Source organism: Argiope bruennichi, chromosome 3 (genome assembly GCF_947563725.1).
Source record: "Argiope bruennichi chromosome 3, qqArgBrue1.1, whole genome shotgun sequence".
Lineage (NCBI taxonomy): Eukaryota > Metazoa > Arthropoda > Arachnida > Araneae > Araneidae > Argiope > Argiope bruennichi.
The window spans coordinates 30,176,649-30,194,235 of record NC_079153.1 but is presented as its reverse complement, the minus strand read 5'-3'; the positions used below and the strand labels follow the sequence as shown (position 1 = coordinate 30,194,235).

At 30.1% G+C, this 17,587-nt stretch overlaps 4 non-coding genes across 4 annotated transcripts; 2 read left to right on the top strand and 2 right to left on the bottom strand.

Moving 5' to 3' along the window:
• Positions 1-7,483: 7,483 nt before the first annotated feature.
• On the bottom strand, positions 7,484-7,590 carry LOC129964316 (U6 spliceosomal RNA). Its single transcript, XR_008784100.1, has one exon. It is a non-coding gene; the product is annotated as a U6 spliceosomal RNA (small nuclear RNA).
• A 573-nt stretch (positions 7,591-8,163) lies between these two features.
• Positions 8,164-8,325, top strand: LOC129964410 (U1 spliceosomal RNA). The gene has a single exon (XR_008784188.1). It is a non-coding gene; the product is annotated as a U1 spliceosomal RNA (small nuclear RNA).
• An 8,092-nt stretch (positions 8,326-16,417) lies between these two features.
• Positions 16,418-16,579, bottom strand: LOC129964409 (U1 spliceosomal RNA). The gene has a single exon (XR_008784187.1). It is a non-coding gene; the product is annotated as a U1 spliceosomal RNA (small nuclear RNA).
• A 573-nt stretch (positions 16,580-17,152) lies between these two features.
• LOC129964315 (U6 spliceosomal RNA) lies at positions 17,153-17,259 on the top strand. The gene has a single exon (XR_008784099.1). It is a non-coding gene; the product is annotated as a U6 spliceosomal RNA (small nuclear RNA).
• Positions 17,260-17,587: the final 328 nt, after the last annotated feature.

Here is a 17,587-nt window from a genome sequence, read left to right as displayed (position 1 = left end):
AGATGAACAAGCAAGATAAGGATATAATTTAAATCTCTACATTGGATTGATGCACTGTGAACTATCAGAAAAAATCTCGCTAAATTAGGTATCTTTCTCAAATGGATTCACAATACGTTTGATTATTATTTAAAATTAAATTTTGAAAAATTTGTTTATTAATAAAGAGATTATATATACTTTATTAAGCAATGAATAAACACTGAGAATGTAGGGCTATGTTAGGCTTTTCCTCCAATAATGATTCCGGCGTGTAGCTTTAACATGGTACTAAATTCTGCTGAGAATTTATTTATAAAGTATGAATTATTTTATAAAGTATGAATAAAGTTTCTGCCTATTTTATAAAGTATGAATCCGAAATATACCACACAGCTTTATTATTATTTTTTTTTTCGCCTCGAATAACTTTTTCAACTTTTGGAGCTTATGACAAGAGATATTCCAATAAGATTGGAGTGGGGGGGGGGATTGCTATTTGGTAAAACGACAGTATTTGCATTATGTTTGATGGTTTTTGAAATTTAGTACTAACTAACTGGTAAAATCATAACTTTAGAAAAGCAGTACTAACTTGTAAAATTTTAGAAGAATTTTTCAGAGTTCTATTCCGGTCGATTATTTTTGTTCCTTGTGATATTTTCCTCAAATTTGGCCATTTGGAGATAATTGGATTAGGGCCACTTTCAAAACTCTATATTCATTGTATAAATTTTAAAAATATATTGTTTCATATCCTTAATCATTATAGTTTGGACAACAATTATTTTTGTAAGTTCTTTTAAATGCCTGCAAGTTCTTTCTTAGACAACTTAAGACAGCGATTCTCAACCTGTGGGGTGCGCCCCCCTAGGGGGGCGCGAGCACACTAGAAGGGGGGCGTGAGAATATCCAAGAGAAAATATTATTTAAAACAGTTGACTGAAAGGAAAGCACACATACACATAGAAAACAAAATACATTTCGACATATTTAATAACTTATTAAAGTAAAACAACTTACTAAATCAAAACTTACTTAATCAAAACATACTAAATTAAAACAAATTTAATAATTATTAGTGACTTCCTGGGGCCTGTCTTCCAGAGCAAAGTTTTTCGATATTAGAAATAGCCACTCTCAGTTCTGCCGAGATCTATATTTTGTCTTCAAAGAAACCACAGTAGAAAATCCAGTTTCCCCATAGGTATGATGTTGAAAATGGTAATAGAATGCGAAATGCCCTTGTTTTTAGTGCAATTAAAATCATCCTCTATTCCTGCCCTAAGTCCAAATAGTAATTTATTACTAAATTGTCTTCTAATTTCGCCACTTGTCGTGAAGTCTATGAATTTTTCTTCCTCGTCAATTGAGAGTCCTTCAGGAGTCTTATGAAATGGATCCCTAACTCACTCGTTAACTCGCTATCAATTTGTCGTCAGCAAGAAAATACTTTTTAAAATTCTTTGCCAGCATGGCTAAATGATTTTCAGTAGTTACAAAAACAATTTTTACATGTTCTTCTTCAGCCTTATAAGTTTTAGTACAATCATCCACATTTGCAAACATTGTTAGATTTCTTTGCTTTAAATTTCTGCTCCGCAATTCCAATTTTCCAAAAAAAGCATTAACTTTATCACTCGTATCCAACATATGTGTATTTGCTCCTTGGAGTTGAAGATTCAAGTTATTTAATTTCTCGAGTATGTCGACCAAGTAGCTCAATTTCATCATAAATAAACCATCGCCAAAATTCTCGGCCTCCGATCTGTTTTCTTCTTCTAGGAAAATGGCGATTTCTTCTCTTAATTCATAAACACGTTGTAAAAATTTCCCACGTGATAACCATCTTTCCTCGCAATAAAATAGTAAAGCTGAATGCACTGAACCCTTGTCTTTACAAAGTGTGGAAAAGATTCTCAATTTCAGGGGGTCTCATTTTTATATAATTTATTACGGTTACAAAAGTAGTTAACACAATATTCAGACCAGGACTCGGTTCTTTCGAAGTCAAAGCTTCTCTGTGGATCATGGAATGTGTCCAGACGTAGTGAGGTGATTTTTGTTTTACAAGTGCTGGTATACCTTGGAATTTTCCGGACATTGAACGAGCACCATCGATGCATATTCTGACGCACTTTTTCCAATCTATGTTTGCCTAGTTCATAAAATCATTTAAAATAGCAAATAATGCGAGGGAGGGTTTTGAGTTCTATAGGTTTGTAGAAAAGTCGTTCTTCTACTACTGACATATTATCACAAAATCGAACATACGCAATCAAATGAGCATCTTTATTACTATCTGTTGCTTCATCAAGCTGTACTGAAAACAATTTGTCACGCAACTTCGAGAAAGGCTGACACTGTACATCTTCAGCTATTTCACCAATTCGACGAGCAACAGTATCATTTGAAACAGGTACGGACTGCAATTGTTTTGAAAAATTATCTCCAAACATAGTTTCTACAATCTCAATTGCTGCTGGCAAAATAAGCTCTTCACCAATGGTGTGAGGTTTATTACATCTGGCTATTTTATATGAACTTTGTAAGATGCAATAAAGCTTTTTTATTCAAAGACAAAGTTTCTTTAAAAAATGATTTTAATTTTAATTCCAAGAATTCTCTGGGTTCTTTTACGCACTCACTATGAAACGTTTCCAAATGTCGTTTAAGTTTATTGGGTTTCATGCTGCCTGTGGTCAACATTTTTGAGCAAATAATACACATGGGCCTTTCTTCTTCATTTACTTCAGTACTGGTGAACCCAAAATTTAAGCATTCTTGAGAATATTTTCTTGATTTTATTTTCGGAACCACGCTCGTCATGTACTTGTTCATGCTTGACTGTCGTCTAATGCTCGCTTACTTCCGCTTAAAAATTCATCCATGAGTTTGCATAAATCTGCTGCCGTAAATATTTAATATAGTGAATTGCAATTAACACGAAAACATATATAAAATACACATTCACGATATATTCGATAGCGATAGAAGGATCGACTCGAATGAGACTGGCTGAAATTGAAACTTGAGTTATCAAACATCTCCTTTCTTCCTATGAGAAAATATCTGCGCATGCTCGAGACGGCATCGGTAGTGTGAATTCTCTTCCACAACATTGCTTATTTTTTTCTCTTTTGTTTAGTCACGCTTCTGTTTTATTTCTTTTATTATTCGAAAAAATGTATTCCCAGTTTCTAAATTTAGCTCACCCCGTCTAGGTTAACATTCATTGACGAATTTTCTACTTTCATATTCTTTTAACGTTATCTCCCTGTTTGGTTTTCATTTCAAATATAATAATTAAAATTTCCCCCTTTCATTCACTTCATCAGTTTACTGCCCGCTTTGCAAAATGCCAGATGTGGTTTTTCGCGCTTTTACTCTTTATTTGGCAGTTAGTTAAAAATAATTTAAAAACAGAATACTCAATATACATTATTGTTGTATACTTTTTATTGTAAGCGCGGGAGGAAGGGGGAGGGCGAGATGAAAATTATGATTGAAAACTGGGCCACGAATACTGAAAGGTTGAGAAACGCTGACTTAAGAGATAATTCAAGAGATATGACAACAATAATATGGAATTGCAAAGTTTTGGTAGGAACCTCGATATTAGGTTATTTAACTTCAAGGATTGAATGCATCAGCTGCAGCTTGATGTCAATATGTGCTTTACATTGCAGTTTTAATTCCTTATGTAATGAAGATTTTTAATGTATTTTTTAGTTTTTAGATAAAAAACAAAATTGTAGTTTTTATTCGTTAATTGGGGGAGTAAAGATGGTACATGGTATGCGCCTTTTCTGGATCCGGGTATTTAAAATAACTCTAGGGAGTTTTCTTATCAATTAAAACATCGACCATTTTGATGTTTGAGTGCGATGGCATTGCTGTTAGCACATGGCATAATGGAATCGTTTTATGCTTTCTCCACAAGGAGACTCGGAGTATGATTTGCCAACCTCATTCTAAACCTAACAAGAGCATTCGATAGAATTGTTTGGCAGGCAATAACGGGCTTTCATCGATTCTCTGCATCCATTAGCAAAATGTTAAGTAAATGTAAGCATTAAACAATTATTAAAACTTTCCTAGAATTCGAAAAAAAAAAAAAAAAGGTCGTCCATAATTTTAGAGCTGAATGAAAATATTCTCAGTAGCATTTTGTGAGATTGTTATTTCAGGATACAGCTCACCAAACTTTTTAAATGAAAACCTTGAAAAATTGCTACATGGCAGATGGTTCACAAATTTTAATCGATTGCTTCGACTTCATTTAAGCATGAGAGAAGCATCTGAAAATTTTAAGGAGATTATAAGGTTCATAATAACAATTTATCATATTAATTTTATTATAAATTTTCTCTCATCTGCACCAACTATAAATTTATCACTGTTCCTAAGCAATAAAATATAATAAAAAACAGATACTAATATTTAGAGAAATGATGTCTTCCTAAATCAGAAAATTCCTCTTAATCATCAATAATTCACATTATAACGTGAAATTTACATTGTGAGATTTCTTAGTACGGAAATCGCACTATTTAAATCGCAAATTTCGTCTGTATCTTTCCATGTACCTTTCTGGTCATTGAATCGTCTCCAACTTCAACCTCTCACTCCTCCACAGCATCTTTCTTCTTTCCCCAGTGCATGTTCAATTATTTGGCCTCATCAAGAGAGATAGTATCTGCCGACATCCGCTGAGGCCTGCACCATATGTTTACTTATTTTATCATATTTTTTATGACATAGAACTAACTTTATACCTTCAGATATACCTTTCGGATGCACCGCTACTTGGAAATTGTCGGCTGTTTGAAAGATTTTACAGAGTACAAATAAGACAGATTTAGTACCATCTCCAATAAATGGCTGAAAATTGACTAACTACCAAATATTCGTTTAAAAGACAAGTAGGGAAAAAAGGTTTAACTTAACAATGAGATTTCAAATGCATTTTAATATATTATTATACTTATAATGCATATTAAAATATTTAATTTTTCTATCCCTTAAATCGTTATTGATGTTTACAAAATATTCATTATATTGAGTAAACATTTTCTATAAATTTTTCCTTCCCTTATTTTTATCACTGCAAATGAAAAATAAACTGTGGTTTTCATCATTGCTCACAATGTATTACAATAAGTAAGCACTGAAGTGATTAACTTTATTACAATGGCTTTCCTTCCTCTCTTTTTTATTTCATTTCTTTTCTTTTAAGGAGTTAGGAAGAAAATGTTGAAACCTGAATTCTGTAGATTATTATTACAGTGTAGCGTAGTTTTGGATTCTGATTAAATTTTTGTAAATTGAATTGATACCTTTGAAAGTTTCTATTCACAACATTATGAAGACATTTAAATGAAATTTTGCGGTGATAATTTTGTTATTTTCTTCATTTTCATTCAAGAAATTATTATCAAAAGAATCTTGCATTGTTTATACTTTAAACTAGCCGACATTGACGATCAAATGATTCACTGGGATCAATGGTCTTTAAAATTTTCAATTACTCATTTTATGTCACTTGATCTCTTAATAATTTCTTCAGCAAAACACTTTTAAGTTTCAAATTTTGATAGTCATATAACTCATATTATTATAGAAATCTTACGCCTTTCTATTCATTGTACAATATATCTCTCTAATTTTTTGCCAGTTTCCGTAAAATTTGAACTTTAAATTAAAATGTAAGAAATTAAACTTCAATTTATATAAAAATAATCTTTACGGTTACTAAGAATATATATATATTTTTAAATATGAGTAATAATGATATTATTAAATAAGAGTTTTAAATATCAGTGCCGATTCGTTCGGCACTGAAGCTTTATGTTCATTATAAAATACTTTTCAGAACGATGTATCGTTTCTAAAAAAGTATATATTATGTATTATTTTATAAAAATGTCTGTGATTCTTCCTAAAATTCAGTTTTTAGTTTTACTTTCAAAAGGATTTAAATGGCGTAAATAATAATAATTTTATTTTGTTTCTATCGATAAATATGCTTTTAAAAATATGAAGCTTGAATTTCATACAGTTCTTTGGTCTTACGGAATCATGTTCTACGAAATATTCCTGACCCTCCAACTTTTAAATAAATTAATTTTAAAAAACACTACACATTTGTATCTTTTGCGATGAAATCTAACCGAATTATGAAATTCTGAATAATTACACTTTTAGAAAAATCAATATTTTCATAATCTTAGGTCCCTCAGCCTTTGGGGGAGCCTGAACACAGATCACTTTGAGACAGTCAATGGAGTAGTTTAAAACGACGCATTTTTTTTCAGAACTCACTCTGTCACAGCCGCAATAGAGTGGACCTCTCTGTTTATTTAAAATTATTCTCCTTTGGCGACCAGCTATTTCACCAGGAATATCGCTTATATCAAATTTTCTTTAAATCACATAAATATAATTTCTCATCCATGATTTCGCCAAATTATCAATTGAAGCCGAGTTACTTTAATTGTCCCTTACATATGCTCTGTTTTGAGTATATTCTAACCTTTTCAATGGAAAATAGATTCATGACAGCATGGCATAAAGCTATCAGATAGCTGATAAATCAATGGATAAAAAAAATTCATATTTATTATTAGTAGATGTAACTGAATTCACAATCTCGCAATCATGAGAAATAGTGATTGCTCTGAATATTTATTTTTCAGTGTAATCATTTCACTGTTATTTTCCTCACTTTTCTAAGAAACATCTGCCTAAAGGTGAATTTTCCAAAATTTTATTTTGATTTGAAGGTAGAAAAATAATTTTTATCGCTTCTATTTAAAGTTGTTTAATAGAATTTCTCACTGATGTGCAAGTTTTTCTGCATCTTCGCGCTATATCAGAAATGTTGGTGAGGCGAATAAAACCACCAGAATTCTACAAGAGTTAGTTCACTTTTCCTCTAGAGACCGTGCAAATCTAGTTCATGTTATGGCTTTTGGGATTATTTGCATTATACTGAATAAGTGTGTAGTTGTATCATGAGATAATAGTAAGGTTAATCATTTCATATTTCAGCAGGAAATAATTTTGCAATGTTTCAGTCGCAATTCAATTAATAATTTGTTGTATGTAAAACGCTAATTAAAGAAGTGATAAAAAAAAATGTGTTTAAAAATCCTTAAGTTTTGAATTTATTTCGCATACTTTACTCCCTACGTTTAATATAAATATTTATCAACGTCCAACGTACTTTTATTAATTAGATTAAAAGTTACTGTTTTGGAAATGGCGCAACTATTAATAAAACTGGAAGTTTTTTTAAAAAAAAATCTTCCATGAAGTGAGATCATAATTTGATATTTTCTTAATTTATAATATATAAATAGCATTATGGCCTTGAAAGATGTTATACTTTCATTCAAAATTCGATATTTGGTTCAAGGACACATTAAGCACATTTTGTTCGCAGAAGCAAACAACGCTATAACTTCCAAGAATATGCGATTTAAAACCACAAAATGGAAAAAAAAATGTGGAACGCTTCACGATTTTGCGTGTCATCCTTGCGCAGGGGCCATGCTAATCTTCTCTGTATCGTTCCAATTTTAGTATATGTACTGCCGAAGCGAGTACAAACGATCTCTGGTGTCACGATCTATATATAGTATGACAAAACATATTTATTTTTCTAGTGGTGTGGTAATTGCTTCTAAAATGTACACTGAATTGTTGTCTGTGGAAGTTTCGATTCAGCATTATTCTTCGAACCATTCAATGCGAAATAGCAGCTGCAACCCAACTAAATGACAATTTTGGAATACGATCAATGAAATTACATATAATACGAGACATATAATAATAGTTGATGACATCGGAAAAAACATGAGATGTAGCTACGTACGGATACGAAAATTCGATTTACAGCGCCATCTACAAAACGTTGTTGATAGTATAATAAGAAATTTTATGGGTTTTTTTTCCCCTTCTTTTTTATTTAGCAAGGTAAAAATATTTAGGAAAAGATTGTTTCAATAGTTATAGAATGCAAAAAAAAACTACTTTAAAAATATAAAGAAAATTGAAATTTATGAATTACTAGAAATATTCAAGAATTTTTCAACGCAATACATTAGATTGTTATTAGAGGTTTACCACTTTTAGAAATGAAATCTTACATATAAGGAGTTTCTGAAAACCCGCGAAGTCATACTTACCTGGCACTGGGGATGCCTTGATCAACAAGGAGGCTCCCCCGAGCAGAGACCCTCCATTGCACTTCGGTGGGTTGACGTTCGCCACATCCGCAAATCGCGGTTGCTTGGGGTGCACAATTTTTGGTAGCTGGGACTGCGTTCGCGCTGTCCCTGTCTTAAATAAAAAGGAGAATACATGATAACTTAATATATACTCCTGCCGGAGGAGTTACGCACTTTATATCATTAGTATGCCTGTTACTCGCATATTAATATGCATCTATGTCCATGTGGACGAGCGCATGTACATAAGTCTATTCTTTCGAAGGAGTTTAGTAATTCATGTACGCATGCATAGCAGGTATCTTTGTATATGATATTATGGATAGAATGTCCCTAAAAAAAAGGGTAACTAGCGTTTATTTGCCTAATTGTATACTTCGAATAACGAAATTTCATTAAATAAGGTAGCCAATATAATGAATCTGCTGGGACTTCTGTGTAAATTCACCATTAAAAAGGTTTTTTTTTTTAGAATTACATTTTTATAGATTCTCTCATAATATAAAAATGTCAATCAATAAAATACTTTTCTTTACGTGTACACACGAAGTTTCTCGCTTCCATCCACAAAATTTACGTAGATATCAAAATTAATCATTTTATTATAGAACAATATGTCTCTTTATTAAGTGTTCCCTCCACTTGTTTGTAGCATCCGCAAAATTTCAGTTTTAAATTTGTTCACAATTCCTTTTTATTATTTATTTATTTTCCCCTGAATGCCTTTTTATATTTTAAGAATTTTCTTTCTTTTGGCCTAGGAAAGACATCCTATTTCTCGTCCTTTTGTAACTTCTTTAATTCTTTTCCCATGCCTAATTTCTTCTGTTCTGCTTCAGAACAGATGAAATAAAGAACAGTTAAAAGTCCTCTAGAAATTAAAATTGCTCTGAAAGTTGATTTACATCGTGAAAAGCGGCGTGTCTTCTCCAAACATTTTTCACTAAATTCTGATAAACGACCGCAGCGCTCTCAAGCAAAAATTAACGACTATATTTCTCACATTTTTAAAACGAAATCCAGTGCCATTAAGTTTGCGATTGCTTTATTTCGTTCTGCGGTTATTACTATGTGTTTATTCAATTTATCCATTACATCAGTCGAGAATAAACCTTATTTTCGTCTATTGTGTTAGATAAATCTGCTTTTTATTGAGCATATACTTCAAAATATTTTATCACTTTTGTTATGTAAGTATTGTAAATATTTTAAATATTCATCACAGAAGAAGATAAGAGGAGTATTTAATTATCTTTTATTACTTAAGAAGGTGCAAACTATCTATATTTGTAGCATCATTACATTTGCGTTGTATGTATTAATAGTGGGGAGGGGGGAGCAATTAATTTTGAACAATGAAAATCAGTCTTTAAAAATTTAATAAAATTTATATCTCAGATGAAATTTTATACGTACGTTGAAGAACGATTATATCGATTTTTTACAAATGAAATACCATGAAGAGGCGGGGAAAAAAGTGCCGTGCTTTGGAAGCCATCTACACTTACTAAATCAATGACGACGTCTGAATTCTTTCTAGAGTTCATAAACGATCGCAGCGACCTCGCCGTCGAAAATTGGAACTAGTCATTTCAAGTTTCGCTATTTGGATTGAAACTCAACTGAAGTAACGCCGTGATGGTTATGTTGTTGCTACATGTTACACATTCTGAACTCGCGTTCGATTTGATATAAAGAAATAATTAGGTAAAGTCTTTGTAAAGAAGACTACTTACTGATTGCTAAAATTATTCAGATTTTTCGAAATGAGAAAAATAAATTTAAAATATGCTTTAAATTTTTTATAAAAAAATGATTCAAAAGATTGAAAATATTGAAAGATTTCGGAGATGTTTTTTGATGCGTTTTGATATAAAATAATGAACTTTCATTTTATTCTTGAACAGTTGCTGTACATTTTAAAATGGATATCATATCTAATATTTTGAAGCAATTGAATTATTTCTATAACATTCTAAATTCTTATATCTTTGGTCATTTAGATAGATTTTTAGCTGAGTGATATGTTGGAATATGGCTATCTAAGTACCTTTCATTCATAAACACAGTTTTATAGTCTAAAAATTCATGAGAAGGCAATTTTATAATAGAATATTCTCCGTAGGATGAATTTAGAATTTTATTTATAAATCTTATTTCCTTACAGCTTTCCTGTAATTATAGAAGGTGTATGAATGAGTGAGTTACCGGAAGAAAACTAACATTGGTATTTCTATAGCACTAATAAACTCAATAAATAAAAATAAACTCATTGCCTTTATTTTAATGATAAAAGAATTATAACTCGAAAATTATTACAATAGATTACACTAAATGAGAGCAATAATAAATAAATAAAAAAAGAATTGTGCAACGGTGAAAGATATATTTTTCTTACCAAGTTACTGAGTTGCAATCGAAATAGCGAAATTTGAAACGACTAGTTCTAATTTTCGACGCTGAGGACGCTGCGATCGTTTATGAACTCAAGAAAGAATTTAGATGTCGTCATTGATTTAGTCACAGAGAAGGAGTTCCAGAGATCTCACTGTCATAGACACTAATGGAAACTTTTTTAACATGGCCATTCACATAGACAGTAGCGCCGTCTTTGTTGATGCCTGCGATTTGGAACTAATGTGCGGTGGAATCTTTTCATCTTTCTTCGTGACGTCATGATACGAATGTCAACAAAGCAAATGCGTTTATTAAATAGACTTTTCTCTGCCAAATTTCAATCTTGGGATAATATCCCCTGTTAAATTGTTATCTGAAATAATTATTTTTTCATTTATTTTCTCCCTTCTTATATAAAAACAAAAAATTTAATTTCTGCTTGTTGTGTACTAGTGAAATTCAGATGCAATATTACCATACTTGAGATTAATTAAATTACATTTACTCTTCACTATGAAATTCAGTCAAATTATTTTTTAAAAATTCTATTCCTCCAGAAATAATTTTTTAAAGTTCATATGGAAGGTAAATACTTATTTTTGACTACCTAATGAACTCATTTGAAATTTTACAGTGAATGAATTGCATATTATATTAAGTTCTATAATTGATTATTAATTTTCACTTTCAATTAATTATAATATATACCAGTAGATTTTAAACTGCAATTTATGAGTTTTAAAATATTTTATTCCAAATTGCATCACTTTTAATCAATTTTACTCTGTATTTATACTAACTTTAATCACTCATATATCAGGTTTGGCTACTCTAATTTAATTTTATGTAAGTTATTTTAAGAATGAAAATTAATTTCCGAAATTTTTTACAAATTCTAACAAAATTAAATACATATATTTAGTATTACAGAATAATAACGTAATAAATAACAGACAACTCAAATAATGTTGTCTTATTTTATTGACTATGAATTTATACAATTTATCCATTACATCAGTTGAGAATAAACCTTATTTCCGTCTATTGTGTTAGATAAATCTGCTTTTTATTGAGCATACACTTCAAAATATTTTATCACTTTCGTTATGTAAATATTGTAAATTTTTTAAATACTCATCGCAGAAGATGTGACAAGTATTTAATTATCTTTTATTACTTAAGACGGTGCAAACTATCTATATTTGTAGCATCATTACATTAGCGTTGTATGTATTAATAGTGGGTAGGCAATTAATTTAGAACAATGAAAATCAGTTTTTAAAAATTTAATAAAATTTATATCTCAGATGAAATTTCATACGTACGTTGAAGAACGATTATACCGTTTTTTACAAATGAAATACCATGAATAGGCAGGGAAAAAAGTGCCGTGTTTTGGAAGCCATCTACACTTACTAGATCCACAGAGAAAGAGATCCAGAGGTCTCCCTTCGAAGTTTTGTAAACGATTTTAGCGCCACATCTGTTGATGCTTTTGTATGGGAATTAAACGAAAGTGGGGAATTTTCGAAACGAAACAGGAAGTCGCCACCATTTTTAGCGTGTTGCTTGTTGTTTTGAGCGTGTTGCTGAAACCTTGAAGATTCTCTTTTGATTCTTTTTTTTTTTTTTTTTTTGCATTTGAAATTACTATTTTGCTTGATTTATCTTGTTTTGTGCATTTTCTCTTTTTTATTTGTTTAGATTTTTCTTCCTTGTGCACTTTGTTTCTTGTATATTTTTAGAATGGATGCGAACGCCGGAGCTTGTGTGACTCCGGATAAATCACCGAGAAAATTCTAAGGGTGCAAATTTAGATATTGTCTTTGTTGTAGAAGTCTGAATGAAACACCTGTATTGATATTATTCAAATTTCCTTCGGATGAGTGCAGGTATGTTTAATAATTGTTTTGAAATTGAATATGAAAATAAATTGAACGAATTAGAATTACCTTATTTAGAGAACATGTGAAATTTCCATTTGTGTTATTAAATTACTGTCATATTTCGTAAATTTAATCATATAAAATAATATTTCTAGTTTTATTTCATTGGTTCTTAAATTTTTTTCTTAATATATTTTAATGGACTTAATGCTTTAAATATGATGAGATGGCAAAATGTTTCCTATCTGTTATTGTAATTTTAGTGTAATAAAGCTCTGAATTTGAATGTTTAATAATTATGTATGTGTGTAGAATAAAGAAAATGAATGTAAAACTGGCAGCTGAGGTAGAGATAGTCATAATATAATACTTTTTCTTACTATTAATTCCAGCATACTTGTTCTAAAACTTTCTGCATCATCTACTTAAGCATTTACGGATTAACCTACCACACTTATTAAATTCTGTAAAAATTTCCAAAATGTCTGATCGAAATTTTCACTTTATATTCAATTTTATTTTCAAAGAATGAAGATTTATTTTTGCTTAATGGATAGTAAATTCAAAATCACCTTTTAGATTAACTTTTACTTCTTTGATTCACATTCACTAGGAAGTACAACTTTTATTTAATTGCTTTCTTATTCATAATGATGTATATATATTAATGTTTTTAAAAAGAAACAAGTTGCCTGAATTGTTTTCTATAACATTTGTTTTATATTTGTAGGTACTCTGTTGCAACTGCTTTGAATTTTCATGTTGCAGCTAATAACATTGAGAGCAAAGGAATAGGAACAGCAGAATTCCTTGGAAGATTGACAAAATATTTGACTCTGTTAATTCAAGAACATTGTATCATGAAAAGTACTAAAAATTACTAGTAAATGATAAAAAAATTTTAGATAATCATACAATTTTTTTTAATATTTTAATGAATATGACATGTGTAAATCAGGATTAAAATGGCCAACTAAATATTTATTACAGTACTTTTCTAAATTTTATGAATGTTTTTCTGGAAATTTTAGCCTTTTTTTCCAAAAAGATGGTAAAAGTCAGAAATTTAAAACTGTTTTAAACAACGTTACTATAGAGTGTTTTAATAATCACATAGAACACAAAGAAAAAACACATTTTTATTTCTTCTTTTATACGGATGATGATTAAACATAATATCAAAAAAATGATTGATGAAATGACAACCTACTATTCTCAAAAAAAATAAAGGTTTACATGCAGAGTTAATTAATTTTATTTTTTGAAAATTAATTAGTAATAATTATGCAGTTTGTTGTTTTCATGTTTTCAACTTTTTTAATTTACCATCTGAAGCATGTAAAAAATGTGACTCACGCCAATTGTATTTTTATCTTGTAAAATTATCATTGATATTGCATAAAAACCTTTTTCTCATAGATTTTAAATTTATAAAACTAATCACTCCTCATTTTTGATTGAAATTTCTTTTTCAAATGAGCTTATGCTATATTTACTAATCTTTTTTGCCATGTAATATGTGGATTGTTTTCAATTATTTTTCTTTTTTCAATAAAATAAGACAACATTATTTGGGTTGTTTGTTAGTTATTACGTTATTATTCTGTAATACTAAATATATGTATTTAATTTTGTTAGAATTTGCAAAAAATTTCGGAAATTAATTTTTACTCTTAAAATAACTTACATAAAATTATATATATATATATATATATAGAGAGAGAGAGAGTTATAATTCTTTTATCATTAAAATAAAGGCAATGAGTTTATTTTTATTTATTGAGTTTATTAGTGCTATAGAAATACCAATGTTAGTTTTCTTCCGGTAACTCACTCATTCATACACCTTCTATAATTACAGGAAAGCTGTAAGGAAATAAGATTTATAAATAAAATTCTAAATTCATCCTACGGAGAATATTCTATTATAAAATTGCCTTCTCATGAATTTTTAGACTATAAAACTGTGTTTATGAATGAAAGGTACTTAGATAGCCATATTCCAACATATCACTCAGCTAAAAATCTATCTAAATGACCAAAGATATAAGAATTTAGAATGTTATAGAAATAATTCAATTGCTTCAAAATATTAGATATGATATCCATTTTAAAATGTACAGCAACTGTTCAAGAATAAAATGAAAGTTCATTATTTTATATCAAAACGCATCAAAAAACATCTCCGAAATCTTTCAATATTTTCAATCTTTTGAATCATTTTTTTATAAAAAATTTAAAGCATATTTTAAATTTATTTTTCTCATTTCGAAAAATCTGAATAATTTTAGCAATCAGTAAGTAGTCTTCTTTACAAAGACTTTACCTAATTATTTCTTTATATCAAATCGAACGCGAGTTCAGAATGTGTAACATGTAGCAACAACATAACCATCACGGCGTTACTTCAGTTGAGTTTCAATCCAAATAGCGAAACTTGAAATGACTAGTTCCAATTTTCGACGGCGAGGTCGCTGCGATCGTTTATGAACTCTAGAAAGAATTCAGACGTCGTCATTGATTTAGTAAGTGTAGATGGCTTCCAAAGCACGGCACTTTTTTCCCCGCCTCTTCATGGTATTTCATTTGTAAAAAATCGATATAATCGTTCTTCAACGTACGTATAAAATTTCATCTGAGATATAAATTTTATTAAATTTTTAAAGACTGATTTTCATTGTTCAAAATTAATTGCTCCCCCCTCCCCACTATTAATACATACAACGCAAATGTAATGATGCTACAAATATAGATAGTTTGCACCTTCTTAAGTAATAAAAGATAATTAAATACTCCTCTTATCTTCTTCTGTGATGAATATTTAAAATATTTACAATACTTACATAACAAAAGTGATAAAATATTTTGAAGTATATGCTCAATAAAAAGCAGATTTATCTAACACAATAGACGAAAATAAGGTTTATTCTCGACTGATGTAATGGATAAATTGAATAAACACATAGTAATAACCGCAGAACGAAATAAAGCAATCGCAAACTTAATGGCACTGGATTTCGTTTTAAAAATGTGAGAAATATAGTCGTTAATTTTTGCTTGAGAGCGCTGCGGTCGTTTATCAGAATTTAGTGAAAAATGTTTGGAGAAGACACGCCGCTTTTCACGATGTAAATCAACTTTCAGAGCAATTTTAATTTCTAGAGGACTTTTAACTGTTCTTTATTTCATCTGTTCTGAAGCAGAACAGAAGAAATTAGGCATGGGAAAAGAATTAAAGAAGTTACAAAAGGACGAGAAATAGGATGTCTTTCCTAGGCCAAAAGAAAGAAAATTCTTAAAATATAAAAAGGCATTCAGGGGAAAATAAATAAATAATAAAAAGGAATTGTGAACAAATTTAAAACTGAAATTTTGCGGATGCTACAAACAAGTGGAGGGAACACTTAATAAAGAGACATATTGTTCTATAATAAAATGATTAATTTTGATATCTACGTAAATTTTGTGGATGGAAGCGAGAAACTTCGTGTGTACACGTAAAGAAAAGTATTTTATTGATTGACATTTTTATATTATGAGAGAATCTATAAAAATGTAATTCTAAAAAAAAAAACCTTTTTAATGGTGAATTTACACAGAAGTCCCAGCAGATTCATTATATTGGCTACCTTATTTAATGAAATTTCGTTATTCGAAGTATACAATTAGGCAAATAAACGCTAGTTACCCTTTTTTTTAGGGACATTCTATCCATAATATCATATACAAAGATACCTGCTATGCATGCGTACATGAATTACTAAACTCCTTCGAAAGAATAGACTTATGTACATGCGCTCGTCCACATGGACATAGATGCATATTAATATGCGAGTAACAGGCATACTAATGATATAAAGTGCGTAACTCCTCCGGCAGGAGTATATATTAAGTTATCATGTATTCTCCTTTTTATTTAAGACAGGGACAGCGCGAACGCAGTCCCAGCTACCAAAAATTGTGCACCCCAAGCAACCGCGATTTGCGGATGTGGCGAACGTCAACCCACCGAAGTGCAATGGAGGGTCTCTGCTCGGGGGAGCCTCCTTGTTGATCAAGGCATCCCCAGTGCCAGGTAAGTATGACTTCGCGGGTTTTCAGAAACTCCTTATATGTAAGATTTCATTTCTAAAAGTGGTAAACCTCTAATAACAATCTAATGTATTGCGTTGAAAAATTCTTGAATATTTCTAGTAATTCATAAATTTCAATTTTCTTTATATTTTTAAAGTAGTTTTTTTTTGCATTCTATAACTATTGAAACAATCTTTTCCTAAATATTTTTACCTTGCTAAATAAAAAAGAAGGGGAAAAAAAACCCATAAAATTTCTTATTATACTATCAACAACGTTTTGTAGATGGCGCTGTAAATCGAATTTTCGTATCCGTACGTAGCTACATCTCATGTTTTTTCCGATGTCATCAACTATTATTATATGTCTCGTATTATATGTAATTTCATTGATCGTATTCCAAAATTGTCATTTAGTTGGGTTGCAGCTGCTATTTCGCATTGAATGGTTCGAAGAATAATGCTGAATCGAAACTTCCACAGACAACAATTCAGTGTACATTTTAGAAGCAATTACCACACCACTAGAAAAATAAATATGTTTTGTCATACTATATATAGATCGTGACACCAGAGATCGTTTGTACTCGCTTCGGCAGTACATATACTAAAATTGGAACGATACAGAGAAGATTAGCATGGCCCCTGCGCAAGGATGACACGCAAAATCGTGAAGCGTTCCACATTTTTTTTTCCATTTTGTGGTTTTAAATCGCATATTCTTGGAAGTTATAGCGTTGTTTGCTTCTGCGAACAAAATGTGCTTAATGTGTCCTTGAACCAAATATCGAATTTTGAATGAAAGTATAACATCTTTCAAGGCCATAATGCTATTTATATATTATAAATTAAGAAAATATCAAATTATGATCTCACTTCATGGAAGATTTTTTTTTAAAAAAACTTCCAGTTTTATTAATAGTTGCGCCATTTCCAAAACAGTAACTTTTAATCTAATTAATAAAAGTACGTTGGACGTTGATAAATATTTATATTAAACGTAGGGAGTAAAGTATGC